Source organism: Lithobates pipiens, unplaced genomic scaffold (genome assembly GCF_037356315.1).
Source record: "Lithobates pipiens isolate NorthernLeopardFrog02 unplaced genomic scaffold, aLitPip1_a1.2 Scaffold_19, whole genome shotgun sequence".
NCBI lineage: Eukaryota > Metazoa > Chordata > Amphibia > Anura > Ranidae > Lithobates > Lithobates pipiens.
This window is the reverse complement of record NW_027507764.1, coordinates 534113375-534127791: the sequence shown is the minus strand read 5'-3', so window position 1 is coordinate 534127791 and position 14417 is coordinate 534113375. Positions and strand designations below refer to the sequence as shown.

Here is a 14417-nt window from a genome sequence, read left to right as displayed (position 1 = left end):
ATTTACTCTGCTGACTCTGCCCTCTGCCCTGCTGACTCTGCCCTGCTGACTCTGCCCCCCACACAGCACACGTTTCCCCCCACCACACGTTTCTCCCCCCCCCACACAGCACAACGTTTCTCCCCCCCACCACACAGCCACACGTCTCCCCCCACCACACAGCACACGTCTTCTCCCCCCCACCACACAGCACACGTTTCTCCCCCCCACCACAGCACACGTTTCTCCCCCCCACCACACAGCACACGTTTCTCCCCCCACCACACAGCACACGTTTCTCCCCCACCACCACACAGCACACGTTTCTCCCCCCACCACACAGCACCACGTTTCCCCCCCACCACACAGCACACGTTTCCCCCCCCCACCACCACACAGCACACGTTTCCCCCACCCACACAGCACACGTTTCTCCCCCCCCACCACCACACAGCACACGTTTCTCCCCCCACCACCACCACACAGCACACGTTTCTCCCCCCCCACCACACAGCACACGTTTCTCCCCCCCCACCACACAGCACACGTTTCCCCCCACCACCACACAGCACACGTTTCCCCCACCACACAGCACACGTTTCCCCCCCACCACACAGCACACGTTTCCCCCCACCACACAGCACACGTTTCCCCCCACCACCACACAGCACACGTTTCCCCCCCCCACCACCACCACACAGCACACGTTTCTCCCCCCCACCACACAGCACACGTTTCCCCCCCCACCACCACACAGCACACGTTTCCCCCACCACACGTTTCTCCCCCCCCCCACACAGCACACGTTCCCCCCCCCCACACACAGCACACGTTTCCCCCACCACCACCACACAGCACACGTTTCCCACCCCCCACCACCACCACACAGCACACGTTTCTCCCCCCCCACCACACAGCACACGTTTCTCCCCCCCCCCACCACACAGCACACGTTTCTCCCCCCCCACCACACAGCACACGTTTTCCCCCCCCCACCACCACACAGCACACGTTTCCCCCATCACACGTTTCTCCCCCCCCACACAGCACACGTTTCCCCCCCCACACAGCACACGTTTCCCCCCCCCCACCACCACACAGCACACGTTCCCCCCCCCCCCCCACCACCACCACACAGCACACGTTTCTCCCCCCCCCACCACACAGCACACGTTTCTCCCCCCCACCACACAGCACATGTTTCTCCCCACCACCACACAGCACACGTTTCCCCCACCACCACACAGCACACGTTTTCCCCACCACACGTTTCTCCCCCCCACCACACAGCACACGTTTCCCCCCCACACAGCACACGTTTCCCCCCCACCACACACAGCACACGTTTCTCCCCCCCACCACACAGCACACGTTTCTCCCCCCACCACCACACAGCACACGTTTCTCCCCCCACCACACAGCACACGTTTCCCCCCCCACCACCACACAGCACACGTTTCCCCACCACCACCACACAGCACACATTTCTCCCCACCACCACCACACAGCACACGTTTCTCCCCCCCCACCACACAGCACACGTTTCTCCCCCCCCCCCAGCACACGTTTCTCCCCCCACCACACAGCACACGTTTCTCCCCCCACCACACAGCACACGTTTCTCCCCACACAGCACACGTTTCTCCCCCCACCACACAGCACACGTTTCTCCCCCCCACCACACAGCACATGTTCCCCCCCCCCCCCCCACACAGCACACGTTCCCCCCCCCCACCACCACACAGCACACGTTTCCCCCACCACACGTTTCTCCCCCCCCCACACAGCACACGTTTCCCCCCCACCACCACACAGCACACGTTTCCCCCACCACACGTTTCCCCCCACCACCACACAGCACACGTTTCCCCCCCCCACACGTTTCCCCCCCCACACCACACAGCACCACGTTCCCCCCCCCCACACAGCACACGTCCCCCCCCCACACAGCACACGTTTCCCCCCCACCCCACACAGCACACGTTTCCCCCCACCACCACACAGCACACGTTTCCCCCCCCACACGTTTCCCCCCCCCACCACCACACAGCACACGTTCCCCCCACCACACGTTTCCCCCCACCACCACACAGCACACGTTTCCCCCCCCCCACGTTCCCCCCCACCACCACACAGCACACGTTCCCCCCCCACACAGCACACGTTCCCCCCCCCCCCCCCCCCACAGCACACGTTTCCCCCCCACCACCACACAGCACACGTTTCCCCCACCACCACACAGCACACGTTTCCCCCCACACGTTTCCCCCCCCCCCCCCACCACACAGCACACGTTCCCCCCCCCCCCACACCACACACAGCACACGTTCCCCCCCCCACCAACACCACACAGCACACGTTTCCCCCCCCCCCCCAACCACCACCACCAGCACACGTTTCCCCCCACCACCACCACCACAGCACACGTTTCCCCCCACCACCACCACCACAGCACACGTTTCCCCCCACCACACACCACAGCACACGTTTCCCCCACCACCACCACCACAGCACACGTTTCCCCCCCACACCACACCACAGCACACGTTTCCCCCCCCCCACCACCACACAGCACACGTTTCCCCCCCCCACCACCACACAGCACACGTTTCCCCCCCCCCACCACCACACAGCACACGTTCCCCCCCCCCACCACCACACAGCACATGTTCCACCGCACACACAGCACATGTTCCACCGCACACACAGCACATGTTCCACCGCACACACAGCACATGTTCCACCGCACACACAGCACATGTTCCACCGCACACTCAGCAAATGTTCCACCGCACACTCAGCAAATGTTCCACCGCACACTCAGCAAATGTTCCACCGCACACACAGCAAATGCTCCTCCACCACCGCACAGCAAATGTTCCTCCACCACCGCACAGCACACATGTCACCGCACAGCGCCCATGTACTTACCGCTGAGCAGTAGCTTGCTTGCTTGCTTCTTTATCTTCCACTAGACAGGCTCTTGTTCTCCTCAGCGGCGGCGGCGACGACGACGAGAACGACGCTGCTGCTATAGCTGGATTAACACTGGCAACAAAGTCCACGTTGCCCTTAATTAAAATGGCGCCGGCCGGCGCCGCCTTGTATAGCGTCATTTCCGGTTCGTAAATAACGCGATACTTCGGCCCAGCAGCCCCTATTGCCTTCTGGGATTGATAAAAAACATCTCCCAGGAGGCATAGCAGATGGGGGAAGACGCGCTCAGGCCGCGGCCGGAAACAGGAGGCTGAAAAACGACTAACTATAAAACTGAGTTTAAAAAAAAAATATATATGCCAAATGTGTTTAAGGGGCCAGAGAAGAAGGGGATGCAGAGGACTTAAAAAAGAGGGTGGAGCTCCACTTTAAGAGCAACCCTGCCTGAACATCAGGGTGTTACATCATAAAATCATGGAGACAGGTTTTTGACAAGACCACCACGTTTTTTCCCCCAAATTTTTTGGCCGACAATTCTTTGGTTTACATTCAGCTGTCAATGGGCAACCTGCTTTGCAGCTGATGAGTCATCAGTTGTTAAAGAGGAGGACCGGTTTTGAGAATTTTTTTTTAAAAGTCAGCAGCTGCAAACACTGTAGCTGCTGACTTTTAATAAGCACACTTACCTGTCCAGGGCGCCCGCGATGTTGGCCACCCGAGGCTGACCCGTCCCTTGGTCTCAGGTCCCGGCGCCGCCATTTTGGGTAAGGGAAACAGGCAGTGGAGCCTTGTGGCTTCACTGCCTGTTTCCTACTGCGCATTCGCGAGTAGGATTCGCGAGTCGCGCAGCGCTTTGTGAATGGGACGCACTGTGTTCTGGAACACACAGTTCCCAAAACACAGTGCGACCCATTACCCAGAAGACGCCGCATGGAGGAGAGAAGAAAGAAGATCTCCGCGGAGGAGGAAGAGGCAGATTAGGATGATGTGCCTAGCAACAGGCATTTCTGGTAAGGTACATTTTTTTTTTTTATGATTTTTATTCAAATTTTTTATGTATTTTCTTTTTTCATGGTGGCCTTCCACTTTAAGGAGCCACGCTGGCCGCCTCTTTCTTAACAATCAGCAATTTTTAAAGGTGTTATAAAAATGCATCTGTCACAATGTAAACCGAGACAGAAGAGTGGGGGAATCTGCAGCTCTGTGACAGCTCTCTGTGTAAGGATGATTTTATACAGAGATCTGTCACAGATTCCCCCCCCCCACAAACAGTACACCAAGCACCACTTTCACCCATGTCGGTGTCCCCATCACATCTGTCACAGTGCACAAAACATTTGTCAGTCCACCATGTCCCCCATCACTGCCGGTGACGATCAACATCTGTCATTGCTACCATAGCTCGTGGACTCTAAGGCCGCGTACACACGGGTGGACTGTTCGCCCAACTTTGTCCGCTGAACAGTGTTTCAGCGGACAGTCCGCTCGTGTGTGGGCTTCAGCGGACAGTTTCAGCGGACTGTCTGAGGAACAAAGTCTTACGGAATTTCCGTAAAACTGTCCGCTGAAACTTGGTTTGAGCGGACAGTCCGCCCGTGTGTGGGCCAGTCCGCTGTACTTTCGAAATGAGCGAACTGTTCCCGCCCGGAGAAAAGTCCGCTCATTTCGAGCGCGTCTCCAGGTAGGCGGGGCCCGCGAAGGAGACTTCGTGGGCCCCGCCGCCTGGTATGGACGTAAAGGGGAACCCCAACGCCGAAAAAAATCGGCGTGGGGGTCCCCCCAAAGTCCACAACAGACCCTTGTCCGAGCACGCTACCCGGCCGGCCAGGAAAGGGGGGCGAGCGAGCGCGCCCCCCCTCCTGAGCCGTACCAGGCCGCGTGCCCTCAACATGGGGGGTGCCTTGGGGAAGGGGGGGCCGCGCGGCCCCCCCACCCCAAAGCACCTTGTCCCCATGTTGATGAGGACAAGGGCCTCTTCCCGACAACCCTGGCCGTTGGTTGTCGGGGTCTGCGGGCGGGGGGGCTTATCGGAATCCGGGAGCCCCCTTTAATAAGGGGGCCCCCGGATACCGGCCCCCCACCCTATGTAAATGAGTATGGGGTACAATGTACCCCTACCCATTCACCTGTAAAATAGTAAAGTACCCAAAAAAAAACACAACACACGAGATAAAATATTTTATTGCACAGCTCCGGGGGTCTTCCGTCTTCGGGGGTCTTCTCGCCGGACTCCTCCGCTATCTTCTTGTAGCTCTTTTGCTAGTGGAGGAGTCCGGCTTTCTTCCTCCCCGCCGCCGGCCTCTTCTCCCGACTTCGGGGGTCTTGTCCCCCTCTTCGGTTCTTCTGCCGGGCCACCGCGCCTTCTTATAGCTCTTTTAGAGGCGGTGGCCCGGTCTTCTGTCGCCGCTGTCGCCGCCTTCCGTTCTTCTTCTTCTTCTTCTTCTTCTTCTCCAGGAGATGTTGACACAACGCTCTCTCCGGCCGGAATGCCAGAGCCGTGCTGTGCGGCCACTTATATAGTGACAATGGGGCGGTGTCACATGGTATATGTCACATGGGTTGGTCACATGGGTTGATGTCACATGGGGACTATGACATCGTAAGGGGGCGGGGTCACCATGTGACCAACCCATGTGACATATACCATGTGACACCGCCCCATTGTCACTATATAAGTGGCCGCACAGCGCGGCTCTGGCATTCCGGCCGGAGAGAGCGTCGAAGAAGAAGAAGACGACCGGGCCACCGCCTCTAAAAGAGCTATAAGAAGGCGCGGTGGCCCGGCAGAAGAACCGAAGAGGGGGACAAGACCCCTGAAGTCGGGAGAAGAGGCCGGCGGCGGGGAGGAAGAAAGCCGGACTCCTCCGCTAGCAAAAGAGCTACAAGAAGATAGCGGAGGAGTCCGGCGAGAAGACCCCCGAAGACGGAAGACCCCCGGAGCTGTGCAATAAAATATTTTATCTCGTGTGTTGTGTTTTTTTTTTTTTGGGTACTTTTATTTTACAGGTGAATGGGTAGGGGTACATTGTACCCCATACTCATTCACATAGGGTGGGGGGATTCCGATAAGCCCCCCGCCCGCAGACCCCGACAACCAACGGCCAGGGTTGTTGGGAAGAGGCCCTTGTCCTCATCAACATGGGGACAAGGTGCTTTGGGGTGGGGGGGCCGCGCGGCCCCCCCTTCCCCAAGGCACCCCCCATGTTGAGGGCACGCGGCCTGGTACGGCTCAGGAGGGGGGGGCGCGCTCGCTTTAAGTACATTCCAGGCGGCGGAGCCCGCGACGTCTCCGTCGCGGGCCCCGCCTACCTTGACACGCGCTCGAAATGAGCGGACTGTCCTCCGCGTGTGTGGGCGAGTCCGTTCATTTCAAAAGTTGCGCGGACTTAGTACAACGAACTTAGTTTGCCGTATTAGTCCGCTCAAAAAGTGCCGTGTGTGGGCAAGTTCGTTCATTCAAAAGTTTGAGCGGACTGTTTGACGAACTTAGTTTGGGCAGACAGTCCGCCCGTGTGTACGCCGCCTAACTTTCACACACCAAATAATATACACTGATTTGGGTTATTTTTACCAAAGAAATGTAGCAGCATAATTTTTGGTCAAAATTTATGAAGAGAAATTACTTATTTGCAAAATTTTATAATAGAACCACACCCGGGCTGGGTTTTGAATGTGTGTGGCAAGGCGCCTGCTCTGCTGCACATCAAAATCCGCTCTCTTACTGTGCTGGGTGATGATTGAGGACTGTAAATCCTGGGGGCTTAATAGCTGTGTGATGATAGGGGACAGTAAGGCCTGTGCACTCTATATAGCTGGGTGATGATGGAGGACAATAATGCCGCATACACACGACTGGACTTTCCAGCAGACTAGGTCCGACGGACTTTCCGAACGAACATACTTGCTCACACATGACCGGACTTTCCAGCAGACTAGGCCCGCCGGTCTTCCCGACAGGGTTCCGGCGGACTTCCAAATGAACGGACTTAGAAAAGGAAGTCAATCTCGTCGCTTTTATCGTGAGATAGACACTTTGCGAGCCCACGTCGCCTGGTATGGGTTTCAAGGGGAAGCCCCTATGCCGAAAAAACGGCATGGGGTTCCCCCAAAATCCATACCAGACCCTTATCCGAGCATGCAGTCCTCCTTTCCTGACCGGCCGGGCTGCGTGCTCAGATAAGGGTCTGGTATGGATTTTGGGGGGGGGGGCCCATGCCATTTTTTCAGCATTGGGGCTTCCCCTTAAAAGGGCCTGGTATGCCCCTGAAGGGGCATTTCCTCTTGCGCTCGCTGCGGTAGGAAAATGTGTTTTTCCTATTGCAGCCAGCGTGAGATGTCCAGTACCCTGTTTCCGAGAACCAGTGCGATAGGATCGCGCTGGAAACATTCTCACGGGCAGGTGCTGTAGCTGCCCATATTTGGTCAGTCGGACCAGCATACAGATAAACGGGTTTCCCGCTAGGAACTCGGTCCAGTGGGAAAATTTAAAGATGTTCTATTTCTAAAGTCTGCTGGATTTTTGGCAAGCAAAGGTCCGATGGAGCCCACACACAAACGAATTGTCCGACAGATTCGTTCAGTCAGACCTTTGCTGTCAAAAAGTCCGGTCGTGTTTACACGACATAATACTCTATAGCTGGGTGATGATGGGTGACAGTAATAATGCAATAATGCTGCGTATACACGATCGGACTTTCCAGCAGACTAGGTCCGATGGAAAGTCCGTCGGAACTCCGCCGGGAAGTCCAAACGAACGGACTTGCCCACACATGACCGGACTTTCCGGCAGACTAGACCCGCCGGTCTTCCCAATGGAGTTCCGGCGGACTTCCAAATGAACAGACTTGCCCACACATGGACTAAAGTCCGTTCATTTTGAACGTGATGTGTTACGATGGGACTAGAAAGGAAGTCAATCTCGACACTTTTTTCGCAAGATAGACACCTTGCGAGCCCCGTCGCCTGGTATGGATTTCAAGGGGAAGCCCCTACCCCAAAAAAAAACGGCGTGAGGGTCCCCCGGATTGAGGACACTGTCCCTGGACCAAGTCTGTTCCCGGTTTTGTCCCCGGATTTGACTTCAACAGGAGCTGGGACAATTTTCAAAAACAGTGCAGAATAAAAAAAAAACGAATTCTGAAAAAGGCCCCTTTCACACGGGACGGATCAGTAATGATCCGCCCCCTGATGATCCGCTTGCTCAGCGGGGATCGCTCTGTTGTCACCGCTGATGATGTGCTGGTCAGAGCGGTTGGACTATTTCTTCAGTTTCAGGCACATGCCCATTCAGCTCCACTCACATGTTCTTCTGCTTTGGCTCAAATCCCGGCCAACGGCCCGCCTGCTTATCTCCTTGCCTTTCCCCGACAGAGTCATTTTCCTCCGCTCACCACCCAGTAGTAGCCGGGGGCCTGGAGAGTGAGATCTGAAAGCTGTGAGGCAGGAGGCGGCGGTGGCGACGAGCAGAGAGAGGCAGCTGAGCTCAGCTGATGCCCAGCAGCAGGAATAGAGGGGAAACAGATCCAATCGTAGGGCTGCCAGTGCCTTCAAGGCTTCAACATAGGCGTGCTTTGGGTGTGTCTGTGAATAGACTACATTGCACTGTGCCTGTCTCTTTGGCATAATGCAGGGGTCATCAACCCCCAGGCCGCGGCCCAAAGCCGGGCCGTACCGCCTCTCTAGGTGGGCCGCAGCTCCAAGGACACTGTCAGGTCCGAGATTATCAACCCCCGGGCCGCGGCCGGCTAAGGCTTCAGCTTCACCGCTGACGGAGAAAACTGTCAGCGGTGCGGCCGGCCGAACAAGCAGAGAGATGACCTCATCCCTCTGTGCTACGCACAGGCGCGCCGCTGTCCCGCCCTACCATAAGCTGGCTACACAGAAGCGGCGGCTAATGAGAGAGAAAGAGAGAGAGTGACCTCATCTCTCCCCGCCCACCCTCACTGAACTTACTTTCCCGCAGTCTCCAATGGCTCCTCCCCTCACTCCCATGCTGGAACTGTAAGTACAGTGCACTCTGCACTCCTAATATTTTATTATAATTAATATTAATTTAATTAATTTAATTTAATTAATTGGGAAATTAATATTATTTCTGCAATGGGACATTAAATATTATTTCTGCAATGGGACATCAAATATTATTTCTGCAATGGGACATCTAATATTATTTCTATCACGGGACATCTAATATTATTTCTATCACGGGACATCTAATATTATTTCTATCACGGGACATCTAATATTATTTCTATCACGGGACATTAAATATTATTTCTGCAATGGGACATTAAATATTATTTCTGCAATGGGACATTAAATATTATTTCTGCAATTGGACATCTAATATTATTTCTATCACGGGACATCTAATATTATTTCTATCACGGGACATCTAATATTATTTCTATCACGGGACATCTAATATTATTTCTATCACGGGACATCTAATATTATTTCTATCACGGGACATTAAATATTATTTCTGCAATGGGACATTAAATATTATTTCTGCAATGGGACATTAAATATTATTTCTGCAATTGGACATCTAAAATTATTTCTGCAATGGGACATCTAATATTATTTATATCACGGGACATTAAATATTATTTCTGCAATGGGACATTAAATATTATTTCTGCAATGGGACATCTAATATTATTTCTGCAATGGGACATTAAATATTATTTCTGCAATGGGACATTAAATATTATTTCTGCAATGGGACATTAAATATTATTTCTGCAATGGGACATCAAATATTATTTCTGCAATGGGACATCAAATATTATTTCTGCAATGGGACATTAAATATTATTTCTGCAATGGGACATCTAATATTATTTCTGCAATGGGACATCTAATATTATTTCTATCACGGGACATCTATTATTTCTATCATGGGACATCTAATATTATTTCTGCAATGGGACATCAAATATTATTTCTGCAATGGGACATCAAATATTATTTCTGCAATGGGACATCTAATATTATTTCTGCAATGGGACATCTAATATTATTTCTATCACGGGACATCTAATATTATTTCTATACTGGGACATTTAATATTATTTCTATCATGGGACATTTAATATTATTTCTATCATGGGACATCTAATATTATTTCTATACTGGGACATCTAATATTATTTCTATATTGGGACATCTAATATTATTTCTATACTGGGACATCTAATATTATTTCTATCACGGGACATTAAATATTATTTCTGCAATGGGACATCTAATATTATTTCTGCAATGGGACATCTAATATTATTTCTGCAATGGGACATTAAATATTATTTCTGCAATGGGACATTAAATATTATTTCTGCAATGGGACATCTAATATTATTTCTGCAATGGGACATCTAATATTATTTCTGCAATGGGACATCTAATATTATTTCTGCAATGGGACATCTAATATTATTTCTATCACGGGACATCTATTATTTCTATCATGGGACATCTAATATTATTTCTGCAATGGGACATCAAATATTATTTCTGCAATGGGACATCAAATATTATTTCTGCAATGGGACATCAAATATTATTTCTGCAATGGGACATCTAATATTATTTCTGCAATGGGACATCAAATATTATTTCTATCACGGGACATCTAATATTATTTCTATACTGGGACATTTAATATTATTTCTATCATGGGACATTTAATATTATTTCTATCATGGGACATCTAATATTATTTCTATACTGGGACATTTAATATTATTTCTATACTGGGACGTTTAATACTATTTTTATACTGGGACTTTTAATAATCCTTTTAATACTTTTATACTGGGACTTTTATACTTTTAATAATACTTTTTATACTGGGACCGTTATAATACTTTTATAGTGGGACTGTTATAATAAAACCAATTAGTGACAATCTGTTACGCTTTGGTGGCAGGTGACAGTGACAATCCACATCTGCTGGCAGCTGACATTGACAATCCACATCTGGTGACAGGTCACAGCAGTGGCAATCCACATCTGGGGACAGGTCACAGCAGTGGCAATCCACATCTGGGGACAGGTCACAGCAGTGGCAATCCACATCTGGGGACAGGTCACAGCAGTGGCAATCCACATCTGGTGACAGGTCACAGCAGTGGCAATCCACATCTGGTGACAGGTCACAGCAGTGGCAATCCACATCTGGTGACAGGGCGCAGCAGTGGCAATCCACATCTGGTGACAGGGCGCAGCAGTGGCAATTCCCATCTGAAGACAGGCTGCAGCAGTGACAGGCCGCAGCAGTGGCAATTCCCATCTGAAACAGGCCGCAGCAGTGGCAATTCCCATCTGAAGACAGGCCGCAGCAGTGGCAATTCCCATCTGAAGACAGGCCGCAGCAGTGGCAATTCCCATCTGAAGACAGGCCGCAGCAGTGGCAATTCCCATCTGAAGACAGGCCGCAGCAGTGGCAATTCCCATCTGAAGACAGGCCGCAGCAGTGGCAATTCCCATCTGAAGACAGGCCGCAGCAGTGGCAATTCCCATCTGAAGACAGGCCGCAGCAGTGCAATTCCCATCTGGTGGCAGGCTTTGCCAACTAGCCAAAATGAGTAAAAAACAAATGTCACTGCAGAGCTTTTTTGAAAAGGGGCAAAGACCCAATGATGAGACAACAGAAGACTGTTCTAAGACTGCAAACAAAAAGAAAGCTGCATTTAAAAGAAAATACCAAGAGTCCTATTTAAATTATGGGTTCATTGCATCAGGTGATTCACATTCTCCAAACCCGCTTTGTATAATATGTGGTGAGTGGCTATCCAATGAAGCCATGAAACCTTCAAAACTGCTTCGCCATATGGAGACAAAACACCCTTCATTAAAAGACAAGCCGGTTGAGTTTTTCAAAAGAAAAAAACGTGAACACGAAGGACAGAAGCAATTATTGAAGACCACCTCTTCGATAAATGCGTCTGCATTGAGAGCCTCATTCTTAGTGGCTAACCGTATTGCTAAATCTAAGAAACCATTTACAATCGGAGAACAGTTGATCCTGCCTGCTGCAAAGGACATTTGCCGTGAAATTTTAGGAGAGGCTGCGGTTGAAAAGGTGGCGCATGTTCCTCTTTCGGCTAGCACTGTAGCTAGACGAATAAATGAAATTGCAGAGGATATTGAAACGCAACTGATAGAGAGAATTAAGGAGTCACCATGGTATGCCATACAAGTCGATGAGTCTACTGATGTTGACAACAAGGCAACAATGCTTGTTTTTGTTCGATATGTTTTCCAGGAGGATGTCCATGAGGATATGCTATGTGCACTCTTCTTGCCGACCAACACCACAGCTGCAGAATTGTTCAATTCTTTAAATGAGTATATGTCAGGAAAACTGAATTGGTCGTTTTGTGTTGGTGTATGCACGGATGGAGCTGCTGCCATGACTGGGCGGCTTTCTGGTTTTACCACTCGGGTCAAGGAGCTTGCTTCCGAATGTGAGTCTACGCACTGTGTCCTCCATAGAGAAATGCTGGCTAGCCGAAAAATGTCACCTGAACTGAACAACGTTTTGCAGGCTGTGATTAAAATAATCAACCACATTAAAGTACATGCCCTTAACTCACGTCTGTTCGAACAGCTCTGTGAGGAGATGGATGCAGAGCACACACGTCTTCTCTTATACACAGAAGTGAGATGGCTTTCTAAAGGTAGATCACTGAGCAGAGTGTTTGAGTTAGGAGAGCCGCTCCAGAGATTTCTTTCTGAAAAACAGTCACCACTTGCAGCACATTTCAGTGTCACAGAATGGGTCACAAAACTTGCTTACTTGTGTGACATATTTAACCTGCTCAACGAACTCAATCTGTCACTTCAGGGGAGAATGAGAACTGTGTTTAAGTCTGCTGATAAAGTGGCTGCATTCAAAGCCAAACTGGAATTATGGGGGCGACGAGTCAACAATGGTATTTTTGACATGTTTCCAACCTTATCAGAGCTTTTGAAAGAGACTGAGCCAGAACCTTCTTTCACACAGCTGGTGCATGATCACCTCTATAAGCTTTCAAAAGAATTTGAACATTATTTCCCATCCTCAAAAGACCCCCGAATTGGGAAGGAATGGATCCGTGACCCATTTGTGAATAAGCCAGGTGAATCCACTCTGTCCGTGCTAGAAGAGGATCAACTGCTTGAGATCGCAAATGATGGTGGCCTTAAAAGTATGTTTGAGACGACTTCAAACCTCCATACGTTCTGGATTAAAGTCAAGGCAGAATATCCTGCAATTGCCACAAAAGCACTGAAAAGCTTGCTGCCATTTCCAACATCCTATCTTTGTGAAGCTGGATTTTCTGCAGTGACAGCAACCAAAACAAGATTACGGAGCAGATTGGACATAAGCAACACACTTCGAGTGTCACTGTCTCCTATCACCCCAAGATGGGACCGCCTAGTTGCAGTAAAACAAGCTCAGGGATCCCACTGATTCTGCATTATGGTGAGTAGAACTATTTCATTTTATATTCCAATGTAATAGAAATAACGTGCTTCAGTCACCCTGACACCATAACACTGTTTAGTTGCAGGGAAACAAGCTTGGGGCTCCCACTGATTCTACATTACAGTGAGTTGAACTATATAATCATTGTATTATATTGTAATAATATAAATAATGCACTTCAATCGTCCCGATATTATGGTATCAGGATGATTGAACCGATAACGCACCACATCGCGATTCCTCCCCCCCCCACCGGGCCTTGGAAAAATATTCTTCCACAAAACCGGTCCTTGGTGCCAAAAAGGTTGGGGACCACTGGCATAATGGATGATATCAGAACTCACAGTTCACTGTCTGTGAGTTATCATAATGTTGATGATCTTTACCAGTTGCTGATTGTCTGATAGCAGATTTACTGCTACAGGGCAGTCACACTGCACAGGATCACTTTTATACATGATCCTGCATTTCTGGGTGTCAGAGCCAATTGGCGGATCCTGCTAGTGGTCTGCCTATGTAAACAAGGCAGTTTGCCATTCTGTCAGTGTGGAAGACATTGATCCTGTGTTCCTACAAAGCAGGTACAGGGATCTATGTTTTCCCTTAGTAAAATCACCTGCCCCACAGTGAGAAAACACTTGTTAGGCACACATTTAATCCATTGATTGCATTAGATGTTATCCCCTTCCCAGTGTCATTAGTACAGTGACAGTACATATTTTTGGCACAAATCACTGTATTAGTGTCACTGATTCCCACAAAGTGTCAAAAGTGTCATTAATGCCGCATACACACGAGCAGAATGTCCGACAGAAAAAGTCTGACGGAATCTTTTCATTGGATATTTTCCGATCGTATGTGTGCCTCATCTGACTTTTTTTTTCCTTCTAAAATTCTGACAGACCTAGAAATAGAATATGTTTTAAATATTTCCAACGGAACCATTTCCTATCGGGAAAACAGCTCGTCTGTATGCTGTTCCGACGGACCAAAAACAATGCATGCTCTGAAGCAAGTATGAGAC

The 14417-nt window shown here is 50.2% G+C and overlaps 1 pseudogene; it reads left to right on the top strand.

Moving 5' to 3' along the window:
- The first annotated feature begins 11503 nt into the window (after positions 1-11503).
- On the top strand, positions 11504-13378 carry LOC143998097 (SCAN domain-containing protein 3 pseudogene; annotated as a pseudogene).
- Positions 13379-14417: the final 1039 nt, after the last annotated feature.